Source organism: Pseudorca crassidens, chromosome 17 (assembly GCF_039906515.1).
Source record: "Pseudorca crassidens isolate mPseCra1 chromosome 17, mPseCra1.hap1, whole genome shotgun sequence".
Lineage (NCBI taxonomy): Eukaryota > Metazoa > Chordata > Mammalia > Artiodactyla > Delphinidae > Pseudorca > Pseudorca crassidens.
In genome coordinates this window covers 13,724,788-13,746,293 of record NC_090312.1, presented here as the reverse complement: position 1 = coordinate 13,746,293, position 21,506 = coordinate 13,724,788, and positions in this window count along the sequence as shown.

Below are 21,506 nucleotides of genomic sequence, written 5' to 3'. Positions count from 1 at the left end.
TTATAAAAGCATGACTTTTCATTTAGATCAAATGGTTCTATTTTCTGTATTAGTTTTACGTACCTTCAATTCCACATTTTCTTGTGCACTTATGAAAGCTGAAGTAATTGCTATATAAGTGTTGGTTTCATGAGCATAGGAAAAACTTAGTAAACTAGGAAGTGATGTCAGCTTTATATTAGTGTCATCAGAGGCTTTCAATAGAATATCAGTTAACATAATTACAATAATTGTTTGAGTCTTTTGTGCAATTTATGGAATCAAAGTAAAGCATTTGGAAGTGCATTCTACCAAAAGTGAGATATTCTACATTATTGTGAATGCTATTGCAAATTCAGTAAAAGAGTTCAACATTAAAGATAAGAGTATTGGGTTTTTTGGTAGTAATATGAAGACAAATTTTGGTGGAGCATAGCCTTAGTGTATTAACAATATACATACTTGATCAAGAGACCTATGAAGAATTATTATTAATTTTCTCTCTGTGATAATGACATTATGGTTATATTTTTTAAAAGCAACCTCTGTCTTTTAAAATACACACTGAAATATTTCTTAGTAAAATGTTATTATGTCTGAGATATGCTTCAAATAGACCAATGTTAGAATGAGGGAGTATGTATGGGTACAAATGAAGCAACAGTGGCTGTGAATTGATGGTGGTTGTAGGTGAACAATGTGCACATGGGGACTTACTGAACTATTTTACATATTTTCTTTGGGTGTTTGAAATTGTCCATAGTAAAGAGGAAGGAGAGAGAGAGGAAGAGACAGAAACAGAGAGAAGCAAAAACTTAACAAATTTTAAAAGTTTTGTGATTAAGCAGATGATGAGTTAAAATATTCAGGACTGCAGTGTGAAATCAGACTTTAGAAATGTTGGATCCTTTTAAGGACAATTTAGGAATCGTATCAAGTATTCTATAATAGTATTAAAGCTCTTTTGTAAATAAATTTTCTAAATTTGATTGCGTTTTGTTCAGAATCCATTGGAAATCTTTAAATAATCAAAATCTAGTATCAGTTTCTTATGATTTTTGCGAACGGTATTTAGGATACCCTGTATATTAAAGGTCTTGAATCGTCACTGTCATTACCTGATGAGCATCATTCTTCATTATTAAGGACATGTATAATCCTTTGAACTCTTCTGGTTCCTTTATGACAGGGAGAAACAGGCTTACTCATTTGAATATGAGTGATGTAGGGAGAAATTTTTAGCGAAATTCCAGAAATATCCTCCAGAATCCTTTTGATTTGTAAGTGTTGTTGTTTCAGTCTCAACTACTCCAGTGGTGATTGAACTTAACACAGTTTGTGCAAGAAAACAATATTAGTATTGTTATGATTATTGTTGTTGTCATAGAAGTAATTTTCTGTAGAGAATAGATCTTTTTATCTGATTCATTATTTTAGTGGACCTCTAAAATGTACTTTCTTTGTTTCACTTCTGAAATAGAACTTAGAAAAAATACCATTAGTTGAGACATTCAGAAACATCTGTAGTTTCATATAATGCATATAGAATAAAGCCCCACAGAATTATTTATGGAATTTCCTAAAAACATTTGTTGAAAAATAAATGTATTTTAGTTTATCATCATATTACTTTCCATCTGTTATTTTAACTCCTTTCTTGGCAGCAAGAAAAAAAAATGTTTGACCAATGGTATGAAACTTCTGTTTTATGTTATCAAAAATACTGCTAAATATCACAAACTGTAGTAAAATGAAGTATTGGATCAAATATTGAATTATTTAAAAATCACCCCTAGATTATAGAACGTTGTCTTCATGTCATGGATTCTGAAATGTAAATGTCTTGTTAATAGTACTAGCTTCATATTGTCCTTGCTCAAGGCACCAATAACAAGTAGGGAAAATTTCAACATTAATGATAGTAGATATAGTTTTGCATATCAAATAGTCTAATAATTCAGGACTTTTTTCACTGACTTCTCATCATGTATGATTATATCATTACTGTTTTATATACCTCATAATATGGCTGATAAAGCACTTGTGCCCTTCCAAGTTCTTACTCTTCACATCATTTTTGTAATTGTTAATCATTCTCTGCAGGAATATTTGAAAGATAGTTGTCCATTTTGAAGTTTACCTAAGGTATTGCTAGATAATATTTTATCTAAATCAGTCTCACCAGGGACACATAAACTAGACAGTGTTATAAGATGCTGATAGTGACTGACTGAATGAGGCTGCCTCTGGAAGCCTCTTCAGATTGTGGACCTTCTCCTCTTCCCCAGGGGTATCTTCTCTGTTTTCTATGACAGATGATTGTCTCTCAGATGAACTAAGAGCATCAATGCCTATGTGTAATTAAATATAAATAAAAACTCAATTTGCTTTTTTTTCTTTTTCTTTTAGACAGCAATAACTAAAATTTAAAAAATTTTCTTTATGACACCGGAGGATCATCTTTCACTGTTCATAATGAAATCATAATTTAGATCAGAGTTTGGTATTTTTTTTATAAAGGACAGATAGTAAATATTTTAGGCTTCTTGAGTCACACAGCCTCTGCTGCAACTACTCGATTTTGCCATTATTGCATGAAGGCAGCCATAAAAGATATGTATACAGATGAGCATGTCTGTGCGCCAATAAAACATTATTTGCAAGAGCAGGTGCAGGCCAGATTTGTGCCGTGGGCCATAGTTAGCTGACCTTTGATGTAGATGATTAATCACAGGGCCAAATTTGGATTGAAAGTTTGGTTTCAAATTTGAGATTTGGAGAGACCTGACTTGAAAGAACCTGCAATTTCTCAGAGAACAGAAGGTAAGGGTTCAATGAGTGAGAGCTTGAGAGACCTGTAAGAGTTGGAAGTTGAAGTAAATAACTATGATTCTGGTGCTTGAGAACTCTAAGGAAATAATGAATGGTAACAAGGGCAAGAGTTAGGCCATTTTGAGGGTGGCTGACATGCAGTGAAAGTAAAATTTGTTGAAGCTGGGATGGTCTGGGAATGGATGGCCTGTTTGAAAAGTTGTGGAAGGGATGTCTAAAGTTCCAGAGAGATTATCTAATCTATCCCTCTTGGATTAACAGATACTTTAAATTTTAAACATTATAGAATTTGTGCTATTTGAGAAGTTGAGGAGATAACTAGACACCTGGATATTTTAGTAGACACTCTTAAGACAAACCCCCCAGAGGCTAGTCATTCTTCCTTCCTAGGTGCTGTGGAAATAGTGGCAAATTACAGCTGTGAAACCTTCCTTTAAAGAATTGTGTGGTCTCTGCCTTGGGGAGTTTATAATATAGAGGAGCAAATAAACAATGTACAGTTACATTGTGTATTATTCAGCTTGGGCTGCCGTAAAAAAAAATGCTGAACACTGGGTGACTTACACAAACAGACATTTATTTCTCACAGGAGGCTGGTAAGTCCGAGATCAAGGTGTTGGCAGCTTCAGTTCCTAGAAAGGAACTTCCTGACTTTCAGACAGCTGGTTTCTCCGTGTCCTTCCACGGTGGAAAGTGCTCTAGTGGTCTCTTTTCCTCTTCTTTTAAGGACACAGACCCCATCATAGTGTCCCCACTCTCATGATCTATTTAAACCTAATTACCTCCCTAACGCCCCACATCTAAATTTCGTCACATCGGGGGTCAGGGCTTCACCATATGAGTTTGGGAGGAACAGAGACATTCAGTTCATAACAAGCTGTCACATTCAAAAGTAAATACAGAGTATGAAATACACTAGCAAAAGGAATAAAAATGGTGATGCGATGGAGTTGAGTTTATGGGGTCAGTTCCCTCAGGGGTCATCAGGGAAGTCCTTTCTGAGAAGGTGGCATGTTATCCGATATATATATAAATATATTTATTTATTTATGGCTGTGTTAGGTCTTTGTTGCTGTGCGCGGGCTTTCTCTATTTGTGGCGAGCGGGGGCTACTCTTCGTTGTGGTGCGCGGGCTTCTCATCGCGGTGGCTTCTCTTGTTGCAGAGCACAGGCTCTAGAGCGTAGGCCCAGTAGTTGTGGCGCATGGGCTTAGTTGCTCCACGGCCTGTGATATCTTCCCAGACCAGGACTCAAACCTGTGTCCCCTGCATCAGCAGGCGGATTCTTATAACCACTGCGCCACCAGGGAAGTCATTATCCAATATTTAAAAGATGAAAAGGAGCCAAGCGTTGCTTGGGAAGACTATTCCAGGCAGAAGCGACAGCAAGAATGGTGGCCCTGAAGCAAGAAAGAGCCTGGCATGTTCCAGAATCTATCAGAAGGCTGCTGGGGTGACAGTAGAGGGAGCAAGGGTAGAAGTGGCATAAGAAAAGGCTGGTTCCCCAAGTTTCTTGAGACTGATTCTTCTTTTCACTCCCAATCCAGTTTGCTCATTTTGTCTGAAAATGGCATCTTTTTTCATGAGATTTCATTTCTTCCTGCTTTGAAAAACAGAATATAGTAGCAATCAGGAAGCTGAACTCTGAACCAAGACGGCCTGAGTCTGAAAAGTAGCTCTGCTCTACACCAGCTGTGTGCCCTGGGCGTCAGCTTCCTTATCTATCAAATGGGGATAATGGTATTTACCTCTTAGGTGGCTGATGTGTGCAGAGCACTTGGAACTGGGCCTATCACTTATGCTAGTACAGTGTTAGCTTCTATTAGACCACACTGTGAAAGAGTTGCCACTTGAATAAATCATCAAGTTTTCATTCCTATCAGGCTCACGATGAAAGCAGTTCTTCACTACTCCCCAACCTTTCACCAAACAGCTGCCATCAAGTGGTGACCCTGATCTGCAGGTATTCGCCCTTCGCTGCGTTGCTGTAGGGTGTGAATGCCAACATGGGTCTGTTGTGGCCTTTGTCCGAAAAAGAGTTATTTTCACAAGTGGCACTAGGATGTCCTGTCCTCAGACACATGGCCACAGAGTAAGGGCATGGGACAGGAGCCCTAAAAAGGTTATGGTGGCCCCAGTGGAATCAGTTCTGTACAAGGGCTTTTCCCTAAGGCATTCGTACACTGAACCCTCAAGATCCAGACCTATGCAAGTCAGCTCTTTACACTTGGAGCTTCTGTCTTTGACTCCCATCCACTTTTCAGAGAATTGTGAGTTTAAATGAACTTGGCAGCCACTTCCTTCTGACCTTGACCTTTTCACTACAGTAAGACTAAACTGTTTTTACAAGCTTTCATCTCCGTCTGAAAGTCTCTCCTCTTTTTCTCCCATATTTACCTCCTCCCTCCCACCATGACCCCCACTGTATCTATTAGCATGTCTTGCATTGCAGGGATTAATTCAGTTAGCCGCTCCTATAGGAAGCCCTCCCTGGTACCTTCCTCCTTCCTTTGCCCCCACCAGGTGGGTTAAGGTCCCCTCTATTATCCTGCACATACCTCTATCATAGCAGTTTTATACACTCTTGGCTGTGTGTTTTTCTTTTCCTCTAGAATATATGTACTTTGGCATCAGGGTCCCAGTGACTGGATCTTATAGAACTTTAAATCTCTGACATCTACCTCGGTACCTGGAACCCTGATGCTCAGTAAGTGTTCATTGAATGAATGAATGATGATTAAGTAAGCTATCTCCTCTAGTTTCTTCTATATAGCAGATACCCCAGCCCCCTAATTCCCCATCCTCAGTCCCTGGTTATCCCCACACAGCATCCCATACATCTCCCACACATCTCATCTTTTCTTCTGCATGCATAGCTACCTTTGAGGTGATCTGCTCCATTGTTAAGCTGCTCTATTTTTAGAAAAAAATCCTTTGAGCAGAAACTTCACTCCAAGCATCTTCTAGCTTTGGGGATTAACCCTGCCATCTGGAGCAAAATAAACCTACTGATTCCTTTATAAGATCATCTTTCCCATGTGTTCTTTTTTACTATTCACCTCAGGGAAACTATCCAGTTCCCTTGATTGTATATCCATTCACTCACTTAATTCATTAATTCACTCAATCATTTATTTATTCATCCATTTTTTGGCTTACTCACTCAATTAGTCCTTCATTCTACAAATATTGTAAGTTCCAGTGACACTCCAGGTACTTTTCCAGAATTGAAGATGTGATGTTGAACAAAATAAGTACAAATCCTAGCCTTCCACTTGGTGTTTACAGTTCGTTGGGAGGCACATTTCAATACAGGGTGATAAATGCTTTGATCAGAGAAATGTAAGGCAATAGAAAAACACAGAGTGACACCTAACCCAGATTGGAGGAGGGAGAGGATGCTTCCCAGGGGGCAGGACATCTAAGCTGAAGCCAAGTAGGAGTCAATACGGTCAATAACGGGGCTGGGAGAGTGTTTCAAGCAGAGGCCACAACGTGTGCTAAGGTCAGGGTGTGGGGCAGGGGTATGGGAGGTGAGAGAGGATAATGGAGTGTTTCAAAAACTGAAAGAAGAGTGATAAGCTGAGGCATAGAAGGCATAGAAATGCCATAGCTCTGTCAGCAGAGTCAGAGTTTAGATTTTATCCTAACTGAAATGAACATCCACTAAGTGTTTGAAGAAGGGGAATAAAGTGGTCAAGTTTGCATTATACAAAAATTACTTGTTCCCTCCAATGATAGGGTTTTCTTTTAATTCCCTGACTACTCCTTTTTGGATCTCTCAAGTCTAGATTTTCTAAATATTGTCACAATTTCTGATTCAGAACCCAAACTAAAATTAGTTTACGGAACTGAGACCCGAATGCCCCTGTTGAGCGATTCAAACATGTTTTCCTAAGGATGTGCTTTCTGACATTACAGAAAGCATCTTCGGCTCTTACTTGGGTCCTGGAAAAGAAGGCACCTGTTTCAAGGAATGTCCAGCCTCTGGCAGCTGCCCCTCCACGCTGATGGCATTAAGGATATGGCAGATTGAAGAGGCTGACGATGCCATTTGGTCAAACCATGTCACTATTTCCATCAGCTTTATTTCTACAATGTCCTGTGCCCACAGAAGGGACACAAGATGACTTTATAATTCCTTGGCCATATTAAGATACAGATACACCCAGGGCTTTAAAAGTAAGAATATAATTGAAATGTCAAATGGGGACTTGATGACCTAAATTATGTCCCACAAAAGTCATCTCTTGCTGCCATCTGTGTCCTCTGGGTGAGGTTTCTAAACAGACGTGACTCAAACCACAAACTTTCGAAAAAGGGAAAGTCATGACCCTCTTGTCATCAGGACAGTTATGTAATGGTATTGCTAAAGAACCAGAGAAATGAGTTGGCTTTTCTCTGAGGAAGAGCTAGCAATGACACAAAACTGCCCAATCCCAGGTGGTCCAGGACCATGCATTACATTTCATGCATGTTTACTGTCTTGTCTTACCTCTACGTTTCTGCTTCCCTTCCCTCCTCTGCACCACCTCTTTACTGTACCACTGACGTTCCGCCCCCAAGTTCCAGCCTCATAAGATGGTTTCCTTCCACATTCTGATGACTCTGGCCTCCATGCCTTTTGATTCAGGCTGTTATCTAGGACTCCTCTCCAGCATGAGTAGGAAAATATTGTGCTTCAGTGGAAAACAGCACATTGTTTAAATTCCAAATTATATGCTTCTGGTCTTTCACTGCCTTGGAGCCACTTTCCAGCTCTGTAAACTAATAGTAATGCGTATAATTTATAATTCTTCTCTATGGTTATGTGAATTCCGTCCAGTGGAGATTTAGTTGACTTCCTTCCCCTATGGAAAAGGCCCGTTTTACCTTCATTCGCCCATTTATTTCTATATTCCTGATATATAAATGTATCTCTTTTTTTTGATTCCCCCCTTGAACTCCTAACAGTTCATCAGTTTCCTCACTGATGAGTTAAATCAAATCTTTAACACATGTTCATATTTATGTCAGCATGAGGGTCCTAACTTTACCTTATTTGAAAATTATCTTTTAATAGATGATAAAAAGAGAAAGGAACAAACAACGCGTTTCTACTATAATCCAGAGGAGGCTAGATGCCAGGCCATGGGATGGTGTTTCCCCTGAGACCACCTTATTACAACCATTTGGATTGTTATAAACTGCAGATTCCTGGGCTCTCTAGGATGAGGGGGGAGTTTTCATTTTAATAAGTCAATGTTCAGATAAGTTTAACAGCCACTGTGACCAATGATAAAAAGTAGAAAGAAAACCTCTCCAGTACCTTAAAAGCTACTTGGAGAGATAGACTAAGAGAGATAGATATAGAGAGATAGAGATAGACTAATGTAGAGACTAAAGATAAAACCACCGATGAGAGCTGAGACTGATGGGTAAGTTGCACAAGTAACTGGAAATGCATGTATAAAGAAATTTAAGTGAACCAAAGCAGCTTTTCCTGTAAGAAATCATGGTAAACAAAAGGGTTAGGAGGATGTCCCTCATACACTCCCACCCCACCCCACCAGAAGTAAGACATCTTATTTTTTAACATAGACTGGTATGAAAATTTAAATTAGTAAATAAAATTAAGAATAATATGTTTACTTTTAAAGGAAAATAGAGAAACCAATGAGCTGTCTTTTTTATAATTAATTTTTATTAGCAATATGCTTTCTGTTAACTGATTAATACAACAAACATTGTTCGAGTGTCAACATTGGGGATATGGAATTAAGGCAAGGTATCTTCTGTGTTAATGTTTTTATTGCTTTATTAAATAGAAGCAAATAGACCCAAGGTACAAAATAAAACATGCTACATATGAGACTGAAATTATTGGGGATGGCTTTAGGGCTATAATTAATGTTTTCATTTGACAAGCTTCACCCCCAAAATACTGTGGTGCTAACCAATGCGCTTGGGTCACAGCATTTTCTTCCCAGATACAATGTCAGAATCCCATAGTATAAGACATTTCTACATGGAAAGTGTGAGTTAATGGAAACTACATACAGCAAGAAAGGCTAAGGAAGTGCAGGGAGGTGATCAATAAATGATGTGTGATAGTATAAAATCAGGCACAAAAGTGAATGCTAGGAAAGTTCAGAAAACAGAAAAATTAGTAAGCCAAGGCCAGAGTAGAGTAGCTTTCCAGGGAATAGGAAGCATCCAGGAACATAGGAAGTACTAAAGTCTGAGGATAGTTTGAAAGGGTGTAACATCAGATTGGAAGGCTTGTCCTGCAGAGTCATCGTGGATGTAAGTCCAGAAGTGAGCCTGAGTTGTCTGCTATAGAAAAGATGAGTGAGCGAGACTGCTCCGACAAAGCCGAACACCGAACACCCTTTATTGTGCATCACCTGCCTGCAGGCCATGTGCCAGGTGCGGGATCCCCTAGGGTAGATGGATACCCCACTGCTAGATTGATCTTTCTTAGGTAGCTCGGTAGAGTGGGGAAAGCTTCACCCCAAATACCAGCTACCTCCAAACCTCTGGATGTTTGTGTCATGTATTCTAAACAGCTGGTTTGATAAAGCTTTTTTTACTTCACCTGGATGTTGGTCGTCAAGCCCATCATTAACTTCTGGGAGTTCCCAAATCCTCAGGGAGGTCAATGAGCAAATACTCCTGCCTGCAGTCAGAAACAGGTTCTGAGCCCCACATGGCAACATGCTGGGATTTAACTGGAAGTGGCTTAGCTCTTGGGCTTTACTGTGGATTGAGTCTACCAAGCTGGAAGGTTTCATCCTGACTTTTACTCCCTCCCTAAGGAGATTTTATCAAATGTCTCCATTAGCCATACAAGCACTTTCAAAGTTGATATATCCCACTTAGTTGCTAAGGGCAGCTTAGTAGCACGATTGTGACATGTACTGCTGATAGACCAGGCTTTGTAAATGCTGTTAATTAAAATTATTTTTAACACTAATTACACTGAAAAATAGATTTTCTACTCATTCAGATATTTGCCAGTGGATACATTTTACCCTCTGAAGGAATTGATTCCATTCAAAGTTATCTTCATTTTGCCTTCATGATGTCAAATCTTTTCCTCTTTTTTTTTTTTCTTCCCCCTTATTAGGGTCTCCTGACCTCAAATATAGGCACATCCCTGACACTAACCCCTGAGACATTCTCTTCTGGTACAAATTCATTACACTTTTTTCCTCTATCCGTTTGCGCCTCCTTTTCAGGATCAAATTAATACATTCTTTTCTCATTCATGCAATGAAAGCAGAACTTTCTACCTCTTGGAACCTTTTGGCTTGCCGATCTCAACAACTGCAGAATATATCTCTTCTACTCCAAGTACTCTCAAAGACTTTGTTTTTCATACAAGGAAAGTTCTTTCTCAAGGCAAATTCATGACACCTTTTTCTTCCATCTGTTTGCTTTTATCTTTTTTTTGGTATGCATTTCATCTTTTCAGCTAGACTGAACAATCCCTGAGACTACAGATCTTGGTTTGTATTTCTTTCCTACCCCTTTCCACTTAGCCTGATGTGTCCATTTAACAGACTCAGTGAACTTTAATGGATTAATATCTTGGGAGAGGTGAAGAGATGAGGGACCATCAGCTAACCTAGGAGATAATTGAGTTGCAGAAGTTGTGACTATCTTGTTCAACGTTATACTCTCAGGGCTTAGAACATTATCTTACAAATAGCAGGTGTGAATGAAAAAATATTGAATGTATAAATGAATGTAAAATAGAAGTTTCTTAGGTACAACTTTTAGACCAACCTGGGTTTATGTGATGGAATCATGGCTCCCAAAATGCTTACATCCTGATCCCCAGGGCTTGTGACTGTTAATTTGCATCACAAAAGGGACTCTACAGATGTGATTAAGTCAAGGGTCTTAAAATGGGGAGATTATCCTGAATTATTCAGGTAGATCCAATGAAGTCACAAGGGTCCTTGTAAGTGAGGGGAAGGCAGGAAAGAGTTTAAAAAAGGTGATGTGACAACAAAAGGGGAGGTTGGAGTGATGTGATTGCTGGCCTTGAAGGTGGAAAGGGACCACAAGCTAAGGAATGCAGGCAGCCTCTAGAAGCAGGAAAAGGCAGGGAAACAGGTTGTTCGCTGCTGCCTGCAGAAGAATGCAGCCAACTCCTTGATTTTACATAAAATAAGACAATGCTAGTATTTTACCATTTTAACGGCCCAATAGTAAGTCCTTCAGTATTCGTGGGCATTTAGAATTCCATGTCACCAGAAAGTCTTCAGGAGATAACTTCTCCTTTGTTTCACATCCTCAGCTTGATTGAGGCATTGCACGTACTAGGACACTTGCTTGTTTTTCCCTTAAGGCTGATCCTCCAATCTCTGCATGTGGGATTCAGTACCTCCAAGAATGCTTACTGCCCTCAATAGTCCCCAGTCCTTCTGCCTCCCTGGGTCCCGCCTCTAATAGCTCCTCTTAAACTTACTCTAATTCTAAAATTACTGCAATTCTAAAATTAGGTTTTATTTTTCCTCATCCTCATGGCCTTTCTCAAAGCTTCCAAAAATTTTTCTTAACTGCACTGACTCTAGCTTTTTCTCCATCTCCTATCATTTCTCCCTTTTCTTCTAACTATAATAGGAGTCACAAATTTTGCATTTACTGGAACCAAAATTTCCGCAGTTGCCAAAAAATATACAGATGTAAATTCTCGTATAATTAAAATCTTCATAAGGGAAACTCCCAGCTGAGGAAGGGATGCTGGGCTCAATAAATGGCAGGTCCCTTCCTTTCCTCCCTAGGGTCCCCAGATCAGCCTTCCAGCAGATGCACTGCCAGCTCTCTGCAGCTACCTGGGCTCTGCTCTGGGGACTGAGAGATGATATTATCGGGTTTTAATTAAGCTGCCCCTCACAAAGTGGATGAGTGGCTTAAAAATCTTCCTATAAAGAAACTGCAAAACACTAATCATGCAAGACTGAGCAACAACAAGAAAATAGCAGAGCTGGCATCACTCCTAATCCTGCGACGTTTTATTATCCAAATTCTGAAGGAAAAGTAAGGATGATCAAATCAGATCTGACAGGAAGTTAGCCCCAAACATTGACATTATCAAGAAGTCTATGTGAAATATGGATTTACGCTCACTCACATTGACTGTGAATCTCACTTCAAGTATATCTGTGCCTTGAGATATTAGTGAGTGACAGCACAAAGCCATCACAATGAGCAGAGCGTTCAGTGAGCAAGTATGAAGAACATGAGGATGAATGTTAACAGTGTTTTTTTCAGGAATGTTTAAAGTTATGCATTATTCAATCTAATATTTCATGAAATTTCATAAAACTTAATGATAATTTAGAAGCTTATACTTTGGATCTTAAATTGACTTTTAAAAGATAAAAAGTCATATATCACTGTGGCTATATCCTGGTCCAGTGAAAAAAGCTGATGTAATAGATGGAAAACAGCATGGTAACAAGCCAGATGTATTCCTTTGTCAACAAATACTATGATGTTGCTAAATATTTGAAGAAATAAACATTCAAACAGTTACACAACAGAATGTATGTTTTACAGTGGAATAACAGTACAAATGTTTCCAACATGTTTCTGTTTATAGAATTTTCTAGATTCTCATTTAATATTAAAGCATATGAAAAAAATTTTTGCGTGCAATCCTAGAAAGCAAGAATGCCCTCACACACAGTAGTTGACTTAATAAAACACAATGCTTTATGGAAGAAGTGCCTAAATTGTAACCATTGTCAGAGCAGAAGCTCTTACATTAGAAGTAAAGGGAAAAAATTTTGTTAAGTTTGCATAAGTAACACAAAGAGGGCACCACATTCAAAAGTTATTTACTGCATAAGTTATAGAGAAGCTATTGCATCAAAGTTTAAGTGGAAAACATTAAAAAATGCTTTACATATGGAATGCAATTAATGCCATCAGTGTCTCTAAAACAAGAAAGAATAAGTAATATTTTCCATGAGGTAGGAAATGACCACAGTCTTTTTTACACTACGGATTTTATTGTGGAAATTACCTCATGGCAAAAATTTTAAAGGGGCTGCAGAACAATAAAGACAGATGTGCATTTCTTTTTTACAAAAAAGGCCAGTGTTCCAAATTTGCTGACCTTCTCTGTAATGAGAAGTGATTGTTGGTAGCCAGCAGATACATTTGAAAAATAAACCTACTCGATCTGTCCCTGCAAGGTAAAGGTGGCATTTCACAGTGAAAGAACTGCTCTCAAGAGAAAATCATACTATGAAGAGAGCATTTGGAAAATATGTATTTGAAAGGTTTACATTATTATGTGATTTATTTATTTATTGAGTCAAAAAAAAAAAAAGCCTAATTGGGCTGACTCTGGTTTATCTTTTAAAACACACATCAGGCGTGATCCTACAGTTAGTCTCCTCTGATCATCCTGTGAGTTAGATAACCCTGTCCTTGGTTCCTCTCCTTTAGCACCCTGTACACATGCTAGTATTGCACTTATAACACGATATTAGAGTATGTTGCTTGTATGTGCATCTCCTCCATTAGACTGTGAGTTTATTGAAATCAGGAACAAAGCAATTGTTCTAGCAGGATGAGAACAGAATTCCTCAAAGATGCTCTGTAAATATTTGGCAATTGGATTTAAAAAACAAACATGCAATAGACCAGCAGACTGAAATAATTGGCCAATATAATATACTAATACTGACAGTATCAGTAATGATTATCAAAACAATGACTAACACTTGAACTAGTTTATGTTTACTATGTACCAGGCACTGATCAAAACACTTAGTACGTATTTTCTTATTTAATATTCACTACAATCTTATAGGAATGTACTGTTAGTTTCCCTAATTTATAGATGTGGGTGAAGGAAATTGCCCCAAATCATACAGTTAGTTGTCTGAGTTACAGTCCAGGTGGTCTGTTCACAAAGCTCAGGTGCTATAAAATGGGGAAAACAAAGTTTGGCACCTGGTTTCCAAAAGAGAATTGCAAACGTATAGATTATGTAGAACCAATAATTATAATAATAGAATGACCATTACATATTAAGGACTCTTGATATGACACAAATTATTCTGCCTTAAACAGAGGAATTTCTGTCCCATGAGGTTACAGATTCTAACTTCTCACTCTGTATTCTCAATGACATACAGTATTGGCTCCTTAAAATGTTTGCAGAATAGTCTTTATTCTTACTGTAGAATAAATAAATGAATGAATATTATGGTCAGGGGCTTCACATAGTTGATTATTTCACATCATATCACGACAGACCTACTAGCAGTCCCAATGCAAAACCTGGAAAATACTGGCTCAGAAAGGTCCAGCACTTTCTCCTGTGTCAGACAGCTGGTGGACGGATGGCCCCTCCCTTCCTTCACCCCACACTGCCCATCCAGATTGGTACTCTCAGCCTTGTTTATCTCAGATGAAGAGGGGTATGACTAACTGGAAAGTATCCAGAACAATGTGGCCAGCATGCTGAGTAGCCTTATAACCACGTGGCATGAGGAACAGCTGAAGAGACTGAGAGCATTTGGCCTGGAGTGAAGGAGACTCAGGGAGATGGAATCACAACCTTAAAATGTTTAAAGTCTCTTCTAGTGGAAAAGGGATTAAACTGAGATAATGTAGCTCTAGAGGGTGAATCCAGGAGTGCTGGGAGGAAGTGAAAGGGAGACAGGTTTCATATAGAAGAAAGAACTTTCTGGTATTTGGAGATGTACTATAGGGGGAAAGATCATCTTGTAACATTCAGTTGCCAAGAAGTTGCAGAGGCAGTTCCTCCATCAGGTGGTAGGTGAAACTTGCCTGCTTTGTGTCTCCTAGACTTTATGTGATTAAATAAGATCATGTAGGGCCAAGGGAGGTACTTCATCACCTATATTATGGCATTATGATAATTGTATATAACTAATAGTTAATAATAGCAGATTATTACTATTTATTACTCTTCATTCCAAATCGCCACTGTGCATGTTGTTTGCTCAACTAAGAAATGATGATAATAATAGTACTTTCCTCATGGTGTTGAGAGGATTCAATGACTGGAAATCTATAAAGTACTGAGAATGCTTCCTGACACATAGCTAAGCATTTCATTTTTGCGAACATGTCATTAATAATACATACCATTTATTGGACTCCTCCAATGTACTACACACAGCTTTTAATTTAGACCTCACTACATCCCAGATGGAGGGATTAATGCCTTTATTTACTAGATAAGAACACTGAGACTGTACTCAGTACACCTACTGCTATTGTTCATCTTCCCGTTATCTCAAAACAAACCTGCTTGATAATTTATGACAGAGGAGATCAGTAAGTCGCATTCTGTCTAGGTGAGGAGTCAGACAGAGCAAATCAAACAGCGGTTTAATCCCGGGCTGCTGCTTCTTTCCCTGCTTCCTCCTCTTGAGAACAAGGCCTGTGAAATGCTCCCTTGCTAATGGGAGTTTGGTGAGAAAGGAAAGTGCAGCAGGTCTTCCTCCTTGTTGTCAAGTTGCAACTATCTGTGGGTTAGGAGGAGGGGGCATAACCTGAAGACACTGGTATAGCCCTCCAGGTGGGTGTTGGTACAGCCCCCCAGGGGATGCTGATACAGCCCTCCAGGTGGGTTCTAGTACAGCCCTCCAAGGAGGTGCTGGTACAGCCCTCCAGGTAGTCTTGAGCCTTTGCAGAGGAAAGGGAGGTGAGTGTCAGCCAGAGTTCACCAGGATGGACAGAGTTCCTCAGACCTGCTTCCTAATTGCAATCCTATCACTTAGGCAGGTCATTTAACCTCTCTCAGCTTATTCCATTCATTTATAAAATGGGGGCAATAATGTTCACTTGTCAGGGGTGCAAAGGAATGGAAGGACATGATGTGTTATCAAGCACCTGTTGCCATGTCTGTCGGGAACCCCAATTAAGTCAGCCCTCTGCCTGCGTGTTTCTGCTCTTTGTGGTTTTCCATCATCACCTCCTCCATCAGCATTCACCCTCACTCCCTCGTCTCACCTCCAGTACCAAAGAGCAGAGAAACTCCTCACCTGAAGTTATAATTTGGAACCTCAACCCAACGCAAGCACTGTTGGGGTCTCCAGAAACTTTCCAGAAAATAGAGGGTTTGAATGGGGCCAGAAGAAGCTTCCTAGACAGCCAGTGCCAGATGATTTAATAGGGTCGTCACAGAAGCCCAAGAAAGGATAAAACAGCTGTGCTTGAAATTCCACCATGCTAGCTCCCCTCCTTTAGCTTGAAATTCGGGATGCCTATTAAATGATGACATTTATGCCTGGTTGAAACATCAGGAGCTTCAACCCTTCCGAGAGGGTAAGATTTGGTCAAGAGATGTGGTAATGCCATAAAGACTTGGGAATTTGAGAAGGTCAGATCACAGAACAAAGCACAGCGTAGACAAATCGACCACCTCAGGACTCTACCCAGGACGGGTCTGAGGTAGAAGATTCGCATTTGCAGTGCCACCAGAATTTAACACTTGGTGGAGCCTTGGGAGACAGATGTCACAAACTCTCATTAAATTGTCAAGCACTTTTCCAGCGTTTCCTCTCCCGTTATAGCTGAGTATCATGATACACACACAGACACACACACCCCTTGATAAGTTACTGGAAAACACAGAAAAATGTCTGACAGTTTAATGAGATTTGGGTGAAAGAAAATCTGTATTTTAATGTTTTTCCAGCAGTAGAAAAAAGTTCATCAAAGTTCTTCAGCTTGGCTACATTTCTTAAAATATTTTCATAAATTTTGAAGAACAAATATTATTGGGCACTAAAAAGGTTGCAGTCTAACACATACGCCCTTTCACCTCTAATCACTTATCTTAGCATTTGTGCAACTGGATTATAAAGTATACTGGGTTATACTGATGATTATGCACGCATTGAGTGCTGTGCCCCACCACGCCTGGCATTACTCAATGTAGATGTTTTCTTCACACATAGTGCTGGCTTTAAGGTACATTAAGATGACAGCGGGAGGCTTGTAGAGTGGTGCTTATAGGCAGGTCCTATTCAAAGACACCGGAATAAGTATGGATCAATTCATTGATGGGTTAAAGTGTAGGGAAAGAACTTCTTGACAACAATGATGCTAAAGTAAAAAGAGTTCCTAGTTAGAGACTGGACAGATCAATTTGCAGGTGACTTTTAGGAAAAAAAAACATTGAATAAGTAAATTTTAATAAATAACTTCTAAGGACATTTTAAGTACTGAGATTATAGGAGTCTGTGGGAAAGAAAGAAATAAAATGCCCTTCAGTGCAGCTTCTTCCCTGCCTTGAATTGACAGCTACAAAGAGCAGTCTCCAATTTGTATATGGAGTATGTGTTTAAGAAATATCTTGAACGTATGTCTAAGGATGTGGTACAATTAGTATGTGAAATAGGCAATAAAATAATTTGTATTTCAGAGGAGACTGAGGATCAAAGGCTGAAGAATTATTTCAAACCACTCAGCTCATGAATTTCAAAGCTAGGGTGGCTCATTGGACTCTAAGTCCTGGAATCTTCTTATTGATTTTTCCTGGAGTAAATAAGGAAGGCAAAGCATCAACAGACATATGACAGACTGAACATAGGATAACACTGAGAGGGATCAAAGACACCTCCAAAGTTCTGAGCAGATGTAAAAGGGAGAATGATGACAACATTGATATAAATAGGAAAGGCAATGAAAGAAATTTTGTTGTTTGGAAATTGTTAATGTTGGGGCTAATTATACTTGAAGATGACTGTGGTCACTGAGAGAACAAAATCCCAAAAATGATTATGAAGTAATAACAGCCAACTTTCAATACTTACCAGACAACTATCATAAGTGCTTTTTTTTTTTTTTTTTTTTTTTGTGCGGTTCGTGGGCCTCTCACTATTGTGGCCTCTCCCGCTGTGGAGCAGAGGCTGCAGACGCGCAGGCTCAGCGGCCATGGCTCACAGGCCCAGCTGCTCCGCGGCATGTGGGATCCTCCTGGACCGGGGCACGAACCCGTGTCCCCTGCATCGGCAGGCGGACTCTCAGCCACTGCGCCACCGGGGAAGCCCTCCAGTTTCTCTTATTTTAATCCATAATCAAGCCAGAATTATGTACAATAAGATTCTTAATGATGTCCACTAAAAATGATGTATTGAGGCATTTGCTGTAGAAATGTGAAACAGTGACTTACAATAGGGAGAGTTGGATTGAGGCAGAGTAATACAGATGGAACGTTCCTGAAAGCATTGTGGGAAACATCATTTGGATATGATACTTGCACAAGGAGGTGATTTATTAGTATTGGAAGGGTGCATGGGAGAGAGGAAGTAAGAGGTTATGAGAGAATGACCCTCCTGTAATGGTGGGTGGGAGAATTCTTGCAGTGTGTATGTTTGCATTGCTGTGTAGGGAAGGTCTTTGTATTTCCTGGGTCTGCACTGTCCAACATGGTAGCCACTGGTCACATGTGCTATTGAGCACTTGAAATATGGCTAGTCTGAATTGAGATGTGCTGTAAGTGTAAAACACACACTGGATTTCAGGCTTAGTATGAAAAAAGTAATGTAAAACATCTCATTAATAATTTATATTTGATTACATGTTGAAATGGTAAAATCTTGATATTGATTTAAATAAAACATATTATTAAAATTAATTTTTACATGGGTCATTTTACTTTTTTTAATGTGATGACCAGAAATTTTTATTTATTTTTTTTAAAGTCAGCAGGCAGCTTTCTTTTATTTATTTTTATTTTTTATTTTTTTATTTTTGGCTGCATTGGGTTTTCATTGCTGCGTGCGGGCCTTCTCTAGTTGTGGCAAGCGGGGGCTACTCTTCGTTGCGGTGCACGGGCTTCTCATTGTGGTAGCTTTTCTTGTTGCGGAGCACGGGCTCTAGAGTACAAGCTGAGTAGTTGTAGCACACGGGCTCAGTACTTGTGGCACACAGGCTTAGTTGCTTTGCAGCACGTGGAATCTTCCCGGACCAGGGCTCGAACCCGCATCTCCTGCATTGGCAGGCGGATTCTTAACCACTGCGCCACCAGGGAAACCCCCAGAAAATTTAAATTTTATATGTGGCTCACATTATAATTTCTTTTGGGGAGCACTACCTTGAGCCTTTCAATCTCTGTTGCGATGGAAAAGTCTAGCATAGTTGTTGGTGTGAGAGTGAATGGGACTTGTAACCTAGGTAGGACTCAGAGGATGTCTGGCAACATTGCTCCCTGACTTTAGAGGACCCATGCTGAGGAAAATAAGTTAGGAAGTGGTTTTGCATTCAGGGGAGGAAAAGTCTCTTGCATCTAGCTAGAGACAGGGCAAAAGAGACAATTGTTGGCTTCATGGACGCCAGAGGACTGAGAGGGAGACAGGGATTAGTGATCTCTGAGAAATGAGCCGGTGTCTTAGAGGACAAGAACTGGACAAAGTGCTGATTCCAGGACCAGGGCTTGAGATGGTTTCCTTCAATACAGTAACATGCTCCTGGAAAAGTTATCTAACTAGACACTGCTTATACTTTCTGCCTTAAATTCTTATATGTTCTTCTTAGTAAATATTTTTCTTAAGTTCATTGCACCTCATGTTTGCCCTGGGAACACAGAGAAATTTTGCACAAGCTTAGCCAGACTTTTAAAGGGAGCATGGCATGACTCCAAGAAACAGACGTGCTGATATGTACTGAGAGATGTTTTAAATGTTGATAGGATGAAACTTGCATGACACCAGGGACCAGGTCTTTATTGTTCTCTGAACCCCTTGCACAGAGCACGGTGCCTGGAACATAGTAGGTTTATTCATTCATCAACCAATAGTAGTTTGATGAATGAACTCATGACTCAAGAGTAAAGTGATGCTCAGGAGGATAAAGGCAGATCAGTTGCCTCTCCCTCTCAGAAGCTACTTGGTATAATTCCTGGAGGATTTTGACTTACTGAAATCAAAGCACATACCAAAGTAAAAATAAATGGAGGAAGTGAGTCTAATAAAATAACAATTATAGCTACCATCAATAGAGGAGTTCTCATGAGCTAGGACTAAGGCCTTTACGTGTATTATCTCATTATACCTCTAGCAAAGAATTAACTATGACCTGTGTAACACTAAATCTCATTTTATAGATGAGGCAGCTGAGGTGTAAAGAAGTCAAAGAATCAGATGAAATGTATAGATTTAGCAAGGGTGGAGCTGGGATTTGAATTCAAACAGTCTGACTCCAGAGTCTGTTCTCCCAACATTATTCCATAATTGTATTTCAGTTAAGTATATCCATAAATTGAAATAAGATACATATGCCTCTTTTGTGAAGGCTTCGCTCTTTGTGTAGGTGAGCGTGTGTACACGTAACTGTGCACATGTGTGCTATCGCTAGGATAGAAGACATGTCTTTCTCTGTTTTGGTTCATTCCTTTAAAATATGAATATAGATTGGGCTCGGCAGTTGGAGTATCTTCTTAATAAATGTACCTGTTTGTTTAAATCACATTCCAAATGAGCTACTTTCAGTATATTTGCATGTGTAATTGTTAAGTTATCGTTCAGATTATCATATTCCCTAACCAGAGCTAACATTTCCGGTTCTCAGTTATAGGTGTATTCCCCCTCCCCCTGCCCCTCCCTGCCCACTACTGCTCACACACACACACGCGCACACACACACACACACACACACGCACATGTCTTTAAGCTCTAAGAGTGTCCTCAGGACTGCATACCTTAACCTACAAGAGGTCATCTAGAAAAGTCAGTCCTATTCAAATATCAGCAAATAGAGACACCAGACTCTGCGTTTAACTTTTTGTTATATGCAAAGCTGTTTCTTGCAGTGTAATTTATTTATTTATATTTTTAAAAGACGTGAAGATATCTTAAATGTCAAGTGAGAGGGTTAGGCAAATTACAATAATTCCCTAAGATAGCGCATTACACATACTGTTAAAATTGTAACTACAAAGAGGTTCTTCCAGGGATTTTTTGAAGCTGTGATTCAAAGTTAAGTGGAAAAAAAGGACATAACTATATTTGAATTAGAATATCCACTCAGTATAGCAGTATAAGTAGAAGGAAGGATATATACCAAAACAGTAACAGTGTATCCTGATATGCTGTTTCCTCTTTATATATTTATACTTTCCAATTTTCTACTATACACATACATACACTCACACATTTATTTATATACATATGTATGTGTATATGTATGTATATATACATTACATATATATAATTTTTGTGATTACAAAAAAAATGTGGATGGGCTGTCTACTTCAGATGGTGTGATTTGAAAAGACTTTTCTGAGGAGGTGACATTTGAATTGAAATTATATGGAGGAAAACAGCCCAGTCATTAATAGAACACTCCAGATAGAAGAACAGCAAGCCCTTTAGGGACTGACAGATAATGAGGTGACTGGACCCTAGGGACTGAGGGTGGGAATGAGGCATGAGAGGAGGACGCAGAAGCTGGTGGGCGTCAAACCACGTAGGAGTCAGGAAGATGGCCTGGGCTGAAGGGGCGTCTGAGAGTCGGTGCATTTCTGATATTAATAGTTTACATAGACTTCTCAAAACATAAAGTGTTGGAGTTGACTGGAGCTAATTCCACCCTTTGCAAGAGAGGTGTGATGATCTAGTCATAGGGTGACTATGTTGTTTTACGTGGACCCAGAGACAAATTTTCACCTGTTCTGACACTAACCCTACAGTTATTGGTCATCTCAGAAGC